The following is a 16242-nucleotide window of genomic DNA, read 5'->3' as shown; positions in this document are numbered from 1 at the left end:
ACCAATTTTAATTTCTAAATCATGAACTTCTTGTGTACCATTGTATCTAGTGCCTAAGAATGCATCCTTTATGCAATAATGAGTTGGAACAGTAGGTAGATTCAATTCTTTTACCAACTTTGTAGAAATAAAATCATGCATGCTTCCATCATCATGTAAAATAATATTTTCTTGACCATGCACAAAACATTTCATCGTTAATAATGAATGAGGATTTGGCATACTTGGTAAAGTATCTGAAGCATCACTGATATCATCATCATCTTCAGTGAAGTTTGGCATATCTTCATGGTCTTCATCTTCCGTTCCTCCCAAGTAATTGATTTGAATAGTTGGCTTCTTGGATTGACAATTCACTGCTAAGTGCCTAGGTTGTTGACACTTGTAACAAACTATAGACTTTGCGTTGGAAACATTATTGGTAAGGGCTAGAAATTGGAGAGATGGCCTAGGGTTTGAATGTGTGTTTGATGGTAAAGCAAGGAGGGTTTATGGAAAGAAGAAGGAACAAAGGGATTTTGATTGAATCTTCGAAAGTTAGAATTGAATTTCTTTTTACCAAAGTTACCATTAGTTGGAAATTGTTGTGGTCACTTTTCTCATCCACAAATTTTGTCTTCAGTATCATGCCCTAAAGAAATCACACCTTTCAAAGTCTTTGGCTTGAACATGTTCACTTCCGCATAGAAGTGACCAAGAAAACTGAACATATACTTGCGCTTGTGGATCACCTTTGGAACATCTTCAAGCATTCAAAGTTGTAGTAAGGAACTCCAGAAACGCTTAATGTATTGCAATATGGATTCACGATCTCTTTGTTGCAGAAGATCCCACTATTTGATTGCTTTTTCATGGAATTGAGGTGGAAGGAAATTTGGCAAAAATTTCTTTTGAAAGGCCTCCCAAGTAGTGGGACAATCAATACTCTTGCAGACAACAATCCACCATAATGATGCTTTTGTTTGCTAAATGGTTAGTGACACATTTAAGTTTATCTTTTTCAGCATATTGCTCTTCATGGAAATAATAATCAATTTGATTGATAAAAGCGAGAACAAAATTTTCGTCACATTGCCCATTAAAAGTACAGAATTTGAAATTTCTTTTACTTATCTTAGCTTCTTTTTTGAGAGACTATGCATCAAGTGTCGCGTCAATTGTACGTCGAATAACATTTTTGGGTTGCGCTCCATCTTGATCAATAGTGGATCATTGAAGTGTAGCTAGTTGTGCTTGCAAATTTTGACTTGCTCTTCACTCTTCTTGACATTGCATCATAATTAGGTCCAATTTTTGCTCCATGCTTGGTTTTTGTAAATCATCTTCACCCATAAAATTTTCCATGTTTTGATCGGACATCCTGCAAAAATCTCAACCAACCACACACTCCAAATCTCATTAGGAGGATGAGCGTAGCTCAAATTTGGGTTTACAAGGCAGCTTGCCTTTTTAAAAAAAAGGCTTTTATGATCTTTTTTTTTGCAGGTATGGCAATTGATGATGGTCTTCTTCCAAGGGAGAAATAGACTGTGTATGATAGCTTGCTTGCTAGAAATCAACTCTGTCAAAGTGCAGGTTGGAACAAAGGCTTGTTGGAGTTGTGAAGCGGGTTCAGGATTAATTCGGTGTGAACACTCGCTAGGAAGAAGGAGATTTAAGATTGAATTGAAGCTTTAGTATAAGCTTTAAAAATCTTAACTATTTGGAATCAATCATGGCACGACGACGGTATGTATAGATGAGAATCGATGCCATTGAGTTCGCCCTCGCGCCACTCATCGTTGAAATTGGGAGCCTTTAAAATTTAAGCTTAAATAATAAGCTTACTAATTGACAGAAAAGTTGGTACTTTTTGTCTAAGAGGGAAAAGAAATGTATTTACAAAGGAGAGTGGACGTCCACCTCTTGGGAGAGGTCCTTCATGATCTGTGTAACGTGCTCGCTCCTCAAATTGCGGGACACATCTTAGCGGTCCATCGAGAGATATATCTAGAAGACGCCGCCTGGCACTCCCAAGGAATGACATGGGGTTTGCCAACTAGGGTCTCTTGATTCTGCCCCGCAACGGAACTTATCCGGTCATTCCCACTAGGATCGGCCTAAAGTTTGAGTTCCTAGCCAACATTTTCTAAGGTCATAGACTGACTTTTTCCTACCATTTCTCGTTAAAATTTCCTTTGAGAAAAGCTCTCGGCTAACTGAGACCACCCTTCCGTTGGATAGACAAATTGGTCACATCCACCAGGCTTCCCTCGGGGGTTGTTTTAGTTATCTAATTACCTACCATGTTATGATTGACACATAAAAGCAGCTTCCTTAGTTAACCCGTTAGTCACATGTTCCTTCACATAATTTAGGGCACAGACATGAAGACAAGATAAAACAGGATCAAACACTTCCTTAACTTATCTTCAGATTAATGTTTGTCTCCCGCCTATACAGGAGAATTAAGTGTTCATTTCTGCCTCTGTAGAAAATCCTTCCGTCTCCCGGCAACAAACCCTGAAGGTTTTATCCTACCAAGATTCCGCCTTGTAACTAGTACCAAGGCCTCGAGATCCCATCTCAAGTCACGTAGAACACTTGTGTGGGGCCAGGAGGCATTGGGATTTACGGCCAAATCCCCCACTGGCACCCAAGCGTCCTCCTACGCCAAGTAATTTCTACGGAGAGACCTCTCGCAGCAGGTTCGGCCCACATTCCCGGCACGGATTCACAATCCCCTTCGTTAGGGTTGGATGGTTCGCGGGTGGTAGCTAGCACCATCCTTTCTTAATTATCCCTTTTGGAAATCACCCACAGCTGAAGCAACCAGCTTAAAAAACAATTACTAGGGAAAATATCCCTTTTGTTTCCATGGCAATCAATCATCTCAGACCCAGCCATGCAATCATCAAACACACCCCACTTGGGTTAACATCCAAAACCATATTAACAAATAGTTGAATGCACACCCTCTTGCTTCAAGGCATCACAATCCCATTGCATGCACAATCAGAATTTAACTTGGATGTATCAAAACACTTACTCAAGGGATTTACAACCTTTTCAAACAACCAAGCATAACTTGGGTCAACAATCCATTTAGGGTTAGGTCACCAGCTTCAATTAAGCTAGGAGCATATCCATTTGCGATATTCCACAACATGATCGAAAAAAAATTTCGCATGCAATTATATTTATTCTTAATGCACCGGATCCCATGAGGGTCTAGGTTTCTATCCATCGAAAACTATCATTTCATGTGTTGCTTTTAGTCATGATCGCGAAGCATGAATTCTAAATGACTATTCATGCACTTAATTAGTTTAAAGGCTATTATTTTATGTGAAATAATGCGAAAATGTTATCATTTTATGTGTGTAAAAGCTATCATTTCATGAGTCTAAACTTATGCAAACTCCATACCCTACCACTTCACGCATGCAACCGAGCGCTTAGAGTAAACAAAAAAAATCCTACGACTCATTCTTGTTCCATGCTTGTAGCTAATCCTTTTATTTCTTCCTCGAGAAATAAATTAAATATAAATCTTAAAGAACTTGAGTTTGATTTGTGTTTGTAGGGGCGTTTATTGCGTTCGTCGCTTCACTTGCCTCTCCTGCATTACCGGTACGAACGGTAGCTTTGGCACCTACACTTCTCGTGATTTTCTTCCATTTCTACTCAGGGTCTAGATAGTCCGGGCCTTAGGGGCCTTCAAGGTGACCGGTTCGGGAGGGAAAGGTCACAGGCCGGGGATCCTTTGCAGATGAGGGGGTGGCTTGAGTGTGGCTCCTCGAACCGTCTTCACTCTCCAACTCTCTTCCCCTCTCTTCCTCCTTCTCTCTCTCTCTCTCTTCTTCCTCTTCACTTCTCCTTTTTTCTCTCTCTCCTTCTCTTCTTCCTTCCCTCTTCTCTCTCTTCCCTCTTCTCCTCCTTCTCTCCTTCTTCTCCTCCTCTCTCCCTCTTCTCTCTCTTCTTTTTCTCCCTTCTCTCTCTCCCCTTTTTCTCTCCTTCCCTTCCTCTCTTCTCTCTCTCCTTCTCTTCTTCTCTCTCTCTCTCTTCTTCCTTTCCTTCTTCTTTTCCTCCTCTTCTCCTTCCTTCTCTCTCCTCCTCTTCTTCTTTCCCTCTTCTATCTCTTCCCTCTTCTTCTCCTCTCCTTCTTCTCCTCTCTTCCCTCTTCTCCTCCTTCTCTCCTTCTTCTCCTCCTTCACTCTCCTCCTCTTCTTCTCTCCCTCTTCTCTCTCTTCCCTCTTCTCCTCCTTCTCTCCTTCTTCTCCTCTCTTCCCTCTTCTCCTCCTTCTCTTCTCCTTCTCCTCCTTCTCTCTCCCTCTTCTCTCTCTTCTTTTCTCCCTTCTCTCTCTCCCCTCTTTCTTCAATGATCACAAGGGGGGAAGGGCTGCTGATTGGATGCCAGAGGGGTGCCCTATACCCTAGATGGAGGGGGGGAGACGTGGTGCACATCTAGAGAGAGGCGCTGATGCTCACAGCCTAGCAAGGGGGGCCGCCTGCATAGAAGGTGGGGGGGGCCTATCCTTGACAAGGAGGCGTCTTTATAAGGGGGGCGCAACTGTCCGCCGCCACCTGGGTTGCATGCCCCCCCTTTCCCCACTTCACTCCCTCTCTTTCTCTCCCGCCAATGTACTGTCGGGGGGGAGGGATAGGGATTAAAAAATCTGAAAAAAATAAAAAGGGAGGGGAGTTTCTATGGGGTGAGGCATAGGGCACACGGGGGGGGTGGGGGGGGAGAATGTTACATCCTCTCCCCCTTAGAGGAATCAAGATGTCCTCATCTCGAAAAGACCTGGGAGAGACAAGCACTACTAGGCCTTAGAGCCTGTGGGTTAGGGCCCATCACGCTTTCACTATGCTACTTTGATTACTCAAATTCTTGACTTAAAATAACAACTTGTCACAACTCATAGGGTTAAATAGGATTTACTCCAAGTACAAGACTTATTACCTCAATGGGTCTATCCTACGGAAGGGTGGTCTCGGTTAGCCGAGAGCTTTCTTCAAAGGAAATGTTAACGAGAAATGTTAGGAAAAGTCAGTCTATGACCTTAGACAATGTTGGCTAGGAACCCGGACTTCAGGTCGATCCTAGTGGGAACGGCCGTATAAGTTTCATTGTGGGGCAAACTCGAGAGACCCTAGTTGGCAAACCTCGTGTCATTCCTTGGGAGTGCCGGGTAGCGTCTTCTAGATATATCTCTCGATGGACTGCTAAGACGTGTCTCGCGATTTGAGAAGCGGGCACGTTACAATTGGTATTAGAGAAAAACTTCATAATGATACATGATTGTTCGGTTCATGGACATATCCTAAACAGAAATAACCTAAGTGGTATGGCTTGATTGTCAGGCACCTTCTACACCCACGTATGCTGACATGCAAGAGAAGAAGTTCCTTCTCAAGCAAATTAAGCCACCCGAGTTTGATGGCAAGGGAAGGACTGTTCAAGCTGACGTCGAGATGTGGATTGAGTCCATGGAGGACTATTTTGAGGCAGTAGGAACTGCACCTGCTAACCAATCCATGCTCACCAAACTTAATCTTACAGGCAAAGCGAGACTTTGGTGGAAACAGTGGTGCAGAGAGCAAGCGATCTCAGAGGGGATAGTCACTTGGGGTAAGCTTAAGGAAGCTGTGCGAGGGAGGTATTTGCCACCTGCCTACCGCACACAAAAGATGAATGAATTTTATGACTTGAAGTAGCTAGGATTATCCCTTGAAGCATATTATTCAAAGTTTGTTTCACTCCTAAAGTATGCAACCCCCAGTGGATATGACACAACAGGTGTCAAAGTTCTGCGCTCGGTAGAATCCACCCATAACACTCTATTGGAATCAATGTGCCCAACAGACTTGCAAGACACATTACTTCAAGAACACCATATTGGGGAATATGGGAATTTCCTATAAGTTTGGGACACATGGTCAAATCTTTGGATTTGTCATAACTTGAATACTATAACTCCAAATCGAGTGCTTTATAGCTCAATAGATTCCATTTTTCAAGCGCTTTCCAATTATAGGTCACATCATATGGTTTTGAGAAACTTATGGGCATGTTATCCATGTGCCACCTTTTTAGTATTCAAAAAATGGGAATTGGGAGATTTCCAAACTCACTAATATTGTGTTCAAGAGAATCCAATCGTCCAAGAACTTAAATCAGACAACTATGATGAAGATGACTCACAGGATCAAGACAAGAGGTGCCACAAGTGCGGAAAGATAGGACACATCCCTAAGGGATGCCCCAACTGCGGATGTTTCCACTGCAATGAACTAGGACACATCCAAACAGATTGCCCTGAGTTGGACCTTGAGAATCAGGAACATGCGGTCAAACAAAGCTGTCTAAAATCCATTTTTGGCTCATATTATGAACCACATGATGAAGGCTTGGAGTCTGTTGTAACCTTTGAGGATGGCTAGATATCCTAGGAAGATCCTTAGGGTGAGAACCCTAGATCGTTCTTGCACGGGTGATTAGATAATCCTAACATTTTGAGAATGTGGGTAGGACCTAAATATTAAATCGGCATCCTAAGTGCGATACTAGGCAGAATTTTAACATAACTTAACCTAACCCAGCATATTGAGGTTTTTGTCATATGCTAACTATTCACGCCTTTGTGAATCTCATGCGAGTCACACAATTTACATGCGATCTACCTAATTGTTTTAATTGTCTTACAATTAAAGGTGATCTTTCCCTTAGAGATGCAAATACTTTTCCTAAAGGATGCAAGTAACTGCAAGATGTATGAGATGTATCATTCCATGCGAATATGCAAATTCAAGACCATAGACATTTTTTCTTTATGCAACTATAGGATCTATAGTGATCTTTCTTTTCCTTGCCTTATGCAACGTTGACTTACATTCAAAGCTATTCTTATAAACCCTACATTGTATGCATTGAATTCAAGCTTTAATATGAAGATGCATCCTTTCCCAAATTCAAACTTTGATAAAAGAATTGCATGCATTGAAACTATTCGGACATCATTTAATGGATGTCTACGATTATCTTATACACGAGTCACAATTGGAAAATTGTTATATAAGTACATTATGTATTATATGCCCTATCCTTTGCGTGATGCAACAAGGACGCTTTTGCACAAATCCATCTTTCAACTTATGCGACTACCCATGGAAATGCAAGCAAATGCAAGTACTCGTCATGCAAAAATGTTAGACTCCCGCAAGGAATTTAGGGACCCTAGCACCAAAACGTTTATCGGCCTAGTAGGATTAGGGTTTTGGATTGGGTCAATAGGACTCCCAAACCCTACATCTTGATCAAAGGTATTCTTGACCAAGGAATATTGTGTGATGAGAAAAATAATCCCACAAGTTAGGTGTTGACACCTATCTCGTGCAACAAGCTGCAACGTCGTATGGTCTTGTGTCTAAATCACAAAATAGTATTGCCCACTCCTTAGACCAAGTTTGGCGAGATCTAAGTACAAGTCTAATTTTCTAGAGGATGAGTAGTCATCCTGCTATATCACTCTTCCTTGGGACTGATTTGCCAAGCTAGGGAAGTTACAAATTTCCAAGAAAGTAGTTGAGCAACCAAGTTAGGGCGACGAGGTTGCCTAGGATTTATTGACCTTAATATAAGGAAACCTAAGGTATTGACAATTTGGGTCAAGAGGGTATAAACCCTAACCCAAGGAAAGAGGGTAAACAAGCAACTCAGCTTACGAAAACCTTGGGATCTTGCCAAGTCGCGATTGATCCAGGATCGAATGCTGGAAGCATTTGGGGAGAAGGAATCCCACCTTAGCAGTTGGCCGTACAAACGACCACTGGAATGCTCGTGATTGTACACTTAGGTGCACTGTTTGTACTTCTTTGCTCAAGGAACTAATTTAGGAAAAACAAACTAATGCTTTAGGTTAAAAGCCTAGAGGGAGAGGCAATACCAGTTACCTCCGACTGTCTACCTGACCCTATCCAAGATAGTTGTTAGCCGTACTGGGTACGTGGACCGAACCTGCCGCAAGAGGTCTCTCTGTGGATGCTACTTGGAGCAAGAGGATGCTTGGGTGCCAGTGGAGGCTCTGACCGTAAATCCCTTGCCTCTGAATCCTGCACAAGAGGCCGAGGTGACTCAAGATGGGATCTCGAGGCCCGCATACTAGTCAATGGGCGGAACTTGGAATACCGATCCTTGAGAATTGCTGGAATAGCCTTCAGGAAGGTTATTTGATGTATTCCAAAGACTGATAAATAAAGATCAAATGTTGAAAAAGGAACTTGCTTGACATTGTTTTTCTGTGTCAGTTCCTAAGTTACGTGAAGGAACTAGTGATTAAATGGTTAATTAAGGAAGCTGTTTTTGCTTGTCAAACTAAACGTGGTAGGTAATTAGATAACTAAAGAAACTCGAGGAAAGTGTGGTGGATGTGACCCTGGGTCTGTCCTATGGAAGGGTGATCCCAATTGTTCGGGAACTTTTCTCAAAGGAAATTGATAGTGAGGTAACAATGACCTAGAATCTATAGAACTAGAGTCCCAATTTTGCTATTTTAGGGAACAGAATGGGACTATGCCTTACGGGCAAAGAGGTCGAGCTTCGCATCCCTCTTGTTTTCCATTCTCCTTGAACCAAGTGCAATATAAATCCGATTCGACCCTGATGTTTCTTCGTAAAGTAGTTCGTCTGGAGCTCATCTGGAATTTGATGCTAGCTACCTCCTAGGAACTTGACCATCAGGAAAACCCTGATTCAGGTCGGTCCTAAGTGGGAACGGCCGCAATGCTTCCGCTTTGTGGCAAACTCAGGAAGACCTAGATCGCAAACCCCGTGATATTCCTTGTGAGTGTCGGGCGGTGCTTTCTAGACTCTCTTCCCGATGGACTGCTAAGACGTGTCCTACAAGTGGACACGAGAACGCATTACACAAATGATGGTTAGTCCATCTCTTCAGGATGGATTCCATTCATGAGACATTAGCTTCTACTATTTCTCTAGAGGACTAACTTAGCTTCTACTCTTTCTCTAGAGGACTAACTTAAGTCCATGAACTCCTCTTATATCCGCTCTTCAAAACCTTTATGCTTGAATTTAGTGAGAAAGGCCAACTTCAGGTCGTCCCATGTGCCAAAAGTTCATGCTGGTTGTCTCTCATACCATTGAAATGCCACGCCCTTGAAAGTGGAGAGGAATATCGCTAACCAATGCTCAAGGGTTCTTGCATTGTTAGCCACACATGCTACCATAAACTCTACTACATGAAGATTCGGGTCTTCATTGTACTCTCCCTTAAAAATTGGAAATGGAACTACATTTGATGGCCTGTCATCAATATTTCCAAGAAAAAATTGACTAGGAAGGAGACCTTGATTCGCCATGGGAACTTCTGTAAAGAGTGCTTTTAGGAAATCAAAGGAGGCTTCTACTGCAAGCTCATTCTCAGCCTTGATTCTTGCCTTCTCACTTCTCACGTACCTCTCGACTCGTTCTAACACTTGCCTCTTGATTGCATCATTTATCAGGGGGTTTGCTCCAACCAGTTGGTTTGTACTCAACAAAACAGAATCAAAGGGGCTTTAGTCTCTAGAGGACTCTCTGGCCAACATTTCTTCTACTTCCTTCTTTTCAACATCTCTAAATTCAGCTTTGAAACCACTATAGAGCGGGAGACATTCCATTCTAAAAGTATCAAAACTCATTCTTCTTAGGATTATTGTTGTGCCATCATTATAATAATGCCAGCTTATGAGGGTTTTGAACAGTGTATGTTGTGAAAAACACTTTGTCTACCAACTTCCAGTGGGTTGTTAATTGAACGAACAGGAGGTTGTCAGTGCACCAAACATCCCACATATCTTATTGTTGAGCATCCACGAACAAATTCCGACTCTTTCCTTTCTTGTTTTCGTGAACCTCCACTGACCACGACTCCTGAAGCTTCTTCAGGATCTCCAACTTGATGATGCCTAAAAATTTCTCAATGAATGTCAAATCTTCCATGGATGGTCATTCTCTTTGTTTCTACCCTTCAACTTGTTCCCAAACAATTTGCCACCAAGATGCAACTTTCTGTTGCTTCAACAAGTAGAGGGAATAGTCCACCACATAGAGCTTGCATCATGATGGTAATATGTTTTCGTCATTGTGGGATGAACTTCTTGTAGAAAGTGACTTTGATAATAATAATCTCTAACTCTTTAGTGGAAGAAGGAACTTTGCAACATCCATTGAATTCTTCTCTTCTTGCCAATGCCATTTCTTTCATTTTCAGCCTCTTTTGATGCCTATTGACGGCAAGTTTCCCCGGCTCTACACCAAAAACATGGAGCCCCAAGAGGAACACCAAGGAAAAGGGGTTTCTACTACAAGAAAATCTATCTTGTAACATCAATTAGCTTTAGTTTCATTCTTTTGAGAACCATAACAAAACCATAAGAAGGAAAAAAACAAATCTTCATACAGCATCATAATAGATATCTCCCACGGATTTAATAGAATCAACCATAATCTTCAACATCTTCATAAAATCCATCAATAGAATAAGGAACAAAAAAGAATACATCATTTTTTAATGGAAATAATCACATAGTATTCATCTTCAATGTCTTCATAGTTCTCTCTCTATCTCTCATAGTAGATACATTGTTTTTAGGCATAAAACTAAGTTTCTCTCACTTCTCTCTCTCACATACTCTTGCTCTCTGAATAATACATCATAGCCCCACTAAAATACTCAAGAATGGCACTCAAATGTCCTCTCTTGGTTGTGGATACACCTCCCAAAAGGTATGTCTGATGCGAAGAGGTACCAGAGACATCATAGTGTCCTGTGAGATCTAGCTTCTATCCCTGTTCTTATGTAACCTTCTATGAATCTTCTGCAGATACTTCTTCACTTCAATTATCTTGAATAGATCTTGCATTCATCCTTTCTTAATACAAAAACACTTCCCAAAACATCCATACATCCAGTATAACACTAAAGAGAAATGAACAGAACAGAGCACAGAACAACAAAACAACAGAACCACAGAACCTTACAGAAGATCAACAGATACTATAGAAACCATAAAAACCAAACCAAAACCCATTCAATCTTTCACAAAAATTTTAACACAACCTCAATCATCTCTCAAAACATTCATTCAACCATCTCAACTACCAAAATAGAAACAAAACAGAAGAAAACAAAAGAAAATCAGAACTTACAAAACCAAACAAGAAAGATTATACAACCATACAGAACAACATATCCTCATCAAAAACCATCATAAACCCTTCAAACATACTCAAACCATTCCAAAAACTTCCAAAAATCTTCAAATTTAAACAATTCATCACCAAAAACAACCATTTAGCAACAAAAAGAACAAAAAACAGCCCAAAAAATGTTGTCATTTTAGATTCTAGTAAGTTGAATCTTGTGTTTTCATCTTTCTGTCTTTGTTCGTGCATCTCTTTCAGAGAGCATATATCCTCTCTATGGTTCTTCCTCAAACAGTAGGAACATAAAAGGCTCCAAGAATGGTTGGTTTTTGGGTACATTCAGTCGCTAAATGTCCCGCTTGATGACACTTTCCGCACCATGTATTAGAACACATCACATCTCTCCTAGCTCCCCCAAGAGTAGATATATTGGTGATATTTACCTTCAGCATCTGTAGCTGCTTTGTAATCACATCCATAAAGTCTTTCTTGATACTTGTGACTGAGTTGGATAAGTAGTCCTTCAGATTTTCACTTCCTGAAGTACTTGTGGTAGGGTTTTGGGAAGCTTTCGTTATTACTGCATACATTGGTTGGGTTGATCCATACGATCCTCTGTTGTGATTCTGATTCAGAGCTCCTGTTGAGAATTGGGGTTGTTGACGTTAGTTGGTAGGGTTTCACTTTTGTTGAGTCACCATTGGAGGAAGTGTTTGAGGCCACTATTGTTGTGGTTGAACCATCATTTGAGGCATTGTTGTCTGTGGCCACTATGGATTAGGTGCATTATACTGCGGCACTATTTGCATCTGGGAATAGGGGTAGGGAATTGTCCCTAGGATTGTATTTGCTGGCTTTACCATTCCTAGCATGGGAGGAGGTAAGACTCCTCTTCCTGGAGTCATTGACAGCCTTGCTTCAAATTCGTCATACAATCTTGCACCTTCCACTGCACCTTGCAGATTGAGTGGTCTTGTCAATTCCACAAACTTGCAAACTTGTGGTTGTAGGCCTCTGAGAAACACTCCTTTCTGGATACCTTCATCCAAATGATGGTTAGTCCATCTCTTCAGGATGGATTCCATTCATGAAACATAAGCTTCTACTCTTTCTCCAGAGGACTGACTTAGGTTCATGAACTCCTCTCACATCCACTCTTCAAAACCTTCATGCTTGAATTTAGTGAGGAAGGCCAACTTCAGGTCATCTGATGTGCCAAAAGTTCATGCTACTTGTCTCTCATACCATTGAAATGCCACGCCCTTGAAAGTGGCGGAGAATATCGCTAACCAATGCTTAGGGGTTCTGGAATTGTTAGCCACACATGCTACCATAAACTCTACTACATGGAGATCGGGGTCTTAATTGTACTCTCCCTTAAAAATTGGCAATGGGATTACATTTGTTATCCTGCCATCAATATTTCCAGGACAAATCTAACTAGGAATGAGACCTTGAGTCGCCATGGGAACTTCTGTAAAGAGTGCTTTTAGGGCATCAAAGGAGGCTTCTGCTTCAAGCTCGTTCTTAGCCTTGATTCTTCCATTTTCTCTTCTCACGTACCTCTCGACTTGTTCTAACACTTGCCTCTTGATTGCGTCATTTATCAGGGGGTTGGCTCCAACCCGTCGGTTTGTAATCAACAAAACAGAATCAAAAGGGGCTTCAGTCTCTAGAGGACTCTTTGGCCAACATTTCTTCTACTTCCTTCTTTTCAACATTTCTGAATTCAGCTTTCAAACCACTACAGAGGGGGAGACATTCCATTCTAAAAGTATCAAAACTCATTCTTCTTAGGATCATTGTTGTGCCATTATTATAATAATGCCAGCTTCTGAGGGTTTCAACAGTTTATGTTGTGAAAAGCACTTTGTCTACCAACTTCGAGTGGGTTGTTAATTGAACAAACAAGAGGTTGTTAGTGCACCAACAAGCATCCCATGTATCTTGCTATTGAGCATCCATGAACAAATACCAACTCTTTCCTTTCTTATTTTCGTGAACCTCCACTGACCACGACTCTTGAAGTAGCTTCTTCAGGATCTCCCACTTGATGATGTCTTAAAAATTCTCAATGAATGCCAAATCCTCCATGGATGGTCATTCTCTTTGTTTCTACCCTTCAGTTTGTTCCCAAACAATTTGCCACCCAGATGAAAGTTTTTGCTGCTTCAACAGGAAGAGGAAATAGTCCACCACATAGAGAATGCATCATGATGGTCATATGTTTCCGCCATTGTGGGATGAACTTCTTGTAGAAAGTGGCTTTAAGAATAAGAATCTCTAACTCTTCAGTGGAAGAAGGAACTTTGCAACATCCATTGAATTCTTCTCTTCTTGGCAATGCCATTTCTTTCATTTTCAGCCTCTTCTGATGCTTGTTGATGGCAAGTTTCCCCGACTGTGCACCAAAAACATGGAGCCCCAAGAGGAACACCAAGGAAAAGGGGTTTCTACTACAAGAAAATATATCTTGTAACATCAACAAGCTTTTGTTTTATTCTTTTGAGAACCATAACAAGGAAAAAAACAAATCTTCACGCAGCATCATAGTAGATATATCCCATGGATTTAATAGAATCAACCATAATCTTCAACATATTCATAAAATCCATCAATAGGATAAGGAACACAAAAGAATACACCATTTTTGAATGGAAATAATCATATAGTATTCATCTTCAATGTCTTCATAGTTCTCTCTCTATCTCTCATAGTAGATGCATTGTTTTTAGGCATAAAACTGAGTTTCTCTCACTTCTTTTTATCATGTACTCTTGCTCTCTCAATAATACATCATAGCCTCATTACAATACTCAAGAATGGCACTCAAATATCCTCTCTTGGTCGTGGATACACCTCCCAAAAGGTATGTTTGATGCGAAGAGGTACTAGAGACATCGTAGTGTCCTGTGAGATCTAGATTTTGTCACTGTCCTTCTGTAACCTTATGTGAATCTTCAGCAGCTACTTCTTCACTTCAATTAGCTTGAATAGATCTTGCATTCATACTTTCCTAATACAAAAACACTTCCCAAAACATCCATACACCCAGTATAACACTAAAGAGAAATGAACAGAACAGAGCACAGAACAACAGAACAACAGAACCATAGAACCTTATAGAAGATCAACAAAGATGATAGAAACCATAAAAACCAAACCAAAACCCATTCAATCTTTCATAAAACTTTTAACACAACCTCAACCATCTCTCCAAACATTCATTCAACCATCTCAACTACCAAAATAGCAACAAAACAGAGGACAACAAAAGAAAATCAGAAATTACAAAACCAAACAAGAAAGATTACAGAACCATACAAAACAACATATCCTCATCAAAAACCATCATAAACCCGTCAAACATACTCAAACCATTCCAAAAACTTCAAAAAATCTTCAAATTTAAACAATCCATCACCAAAAACAACCATTCAGCAACAAAAAGAACAAAAAATCAGCCCAAAAAATGTTGTCATTTTAGATTCTAGTAAGTTGAATATTGTGTTTTCATCTTTGTCTTTATTCGTGCATCTCTTTCAGAGAGCAGATATCCTCTCTATAGTTCTTCCTCAAACAGTAGGAACAGAAGGCTCCAAGAATGGTTGGTTTTTGGGTACATTCAGTCGCTAAATGTCCCCCTTGATGACACTTTCCACACCATGTATTAGAACACATCACATCTCTCCCAGCTCCCGCAAGAGTAGATATATTGGTGATATTCACCTTCAGCATCTGTAGCTGCTTTGTAATCACATCCATCTATAGCTGCTTTCGTTATTACTGCATACATTGGTTGGGTTGATCTAGACGATTCTCTATTCTGATTCTGATTCAGGGCTCCTGTTGAGACTTGGGGTTATTGACTCCAGTTGGTAGGGTTCCACTTTTGTTGAGTCACCATTGGAGGAATTGTTTGAGGCCACTATTGTTGTGGTTGAACCATCATTTGAGGCATTGCTGTCTCTGGCCACCGTGGATTAGGTGCATTGTACTGCGGCACTATTTGCATCTGGGAATAGGCGTAGGGAACTGTCTCTGGGATTGCATTTGGTGGGTATACCATTCCTGGCATGGGAGGAGGTAAGACACCTCTTCCAGGAGTCATTGATACCCTTGCTTCAAATTCTTCATACAATCTTGCACCTTCCACTATAGCTTACAGATTGACTGGTCTTCTCAATTCCATGAACTTGCAAATTTCTGGTTGTAGGCCTCTGAGAAACACTCCTTTCTGGATACCTTTATCCAAATGACGGTTAGTCCATCTCTTCAAGATGGATTCCATTCATGAGACATAAGCTTCTACTCTTTCTCCAGAAGACTGACTTAAGTTCATGAACTCCTCTCGCATCCGCTCTTCAAAACCTTCACGCTTGAATTTAGTGAGGAAGACCAACTTCAAGTCGTCCCATGTGCTAAAAGTTCATGCTACTTGTCTCTCATACCATTGAAATGCCGCGCCCTTGAAAGTGGTTGGGAATATCGCTAACAAATGCTTAGGGGTTCTAGCATTGTTAGCCACACATGCCACCATAAACTCTACTACATGAAGATTAGGGTCTTCATTGTACTCTCCCTTAAAAATTGGCAATGGGACTACATTTGTTGGCATGTCATCAATATGTCCAGGACAAATCTGACTAGGAAGGAGACCTTGAGTCACCATGGGAACTTCTATAAAGAGTGCTTTTAGGGCATCAAAGGAGGCTTCTACTGCAAGCTTGTTCTTAGCTTTGATTCTTGCCTTCTCTCTTCTTATATACCTCTAGACTTGTTCTAACACTTGCCTCTTGATTGTGTCATTTATCAGGGGGTTGGCTCCAACCCTTGGTTTGTACTCAACAAAATAGAATCAAAAGGGGCTTCAGTCTCTAGAGGACTCTTTGGCCAATAATTCTTCCACTTCCTTCTTTTCAACATCTCTAAATTTAGCTTTCAAACTACTGCAGAGGGGGAGACATTCCATTCTAAAAGTATCAAAACTCATTCTTCTTAGGATCCTTGTTGTGCCATCATTATAATAATGCCAGCTTTTGAGGGTTTTGAAT

This window comes from Lygodium microphyllum, chromosome 6 (assembly GCF_053477565.2).
Source record: "Lygodium microphyllum isolate KBCC chromosome 6, Lygodium_microphyllum_v1.1.10, whole genome shotgun sequence".
NCBI classification, from domain to species: domain Eukaryota; kingdom Viridiplantae; phylum Streptophyta; class Polypodiopsida; order Schizaeales; family Lygodiaceae; genus Lygodium; species Lygodium microphyllum.
The sequence above is the reverse complement of the archived record's forward strand: the minus strand, read 5'-3'. Positions refer to the sequence as shown.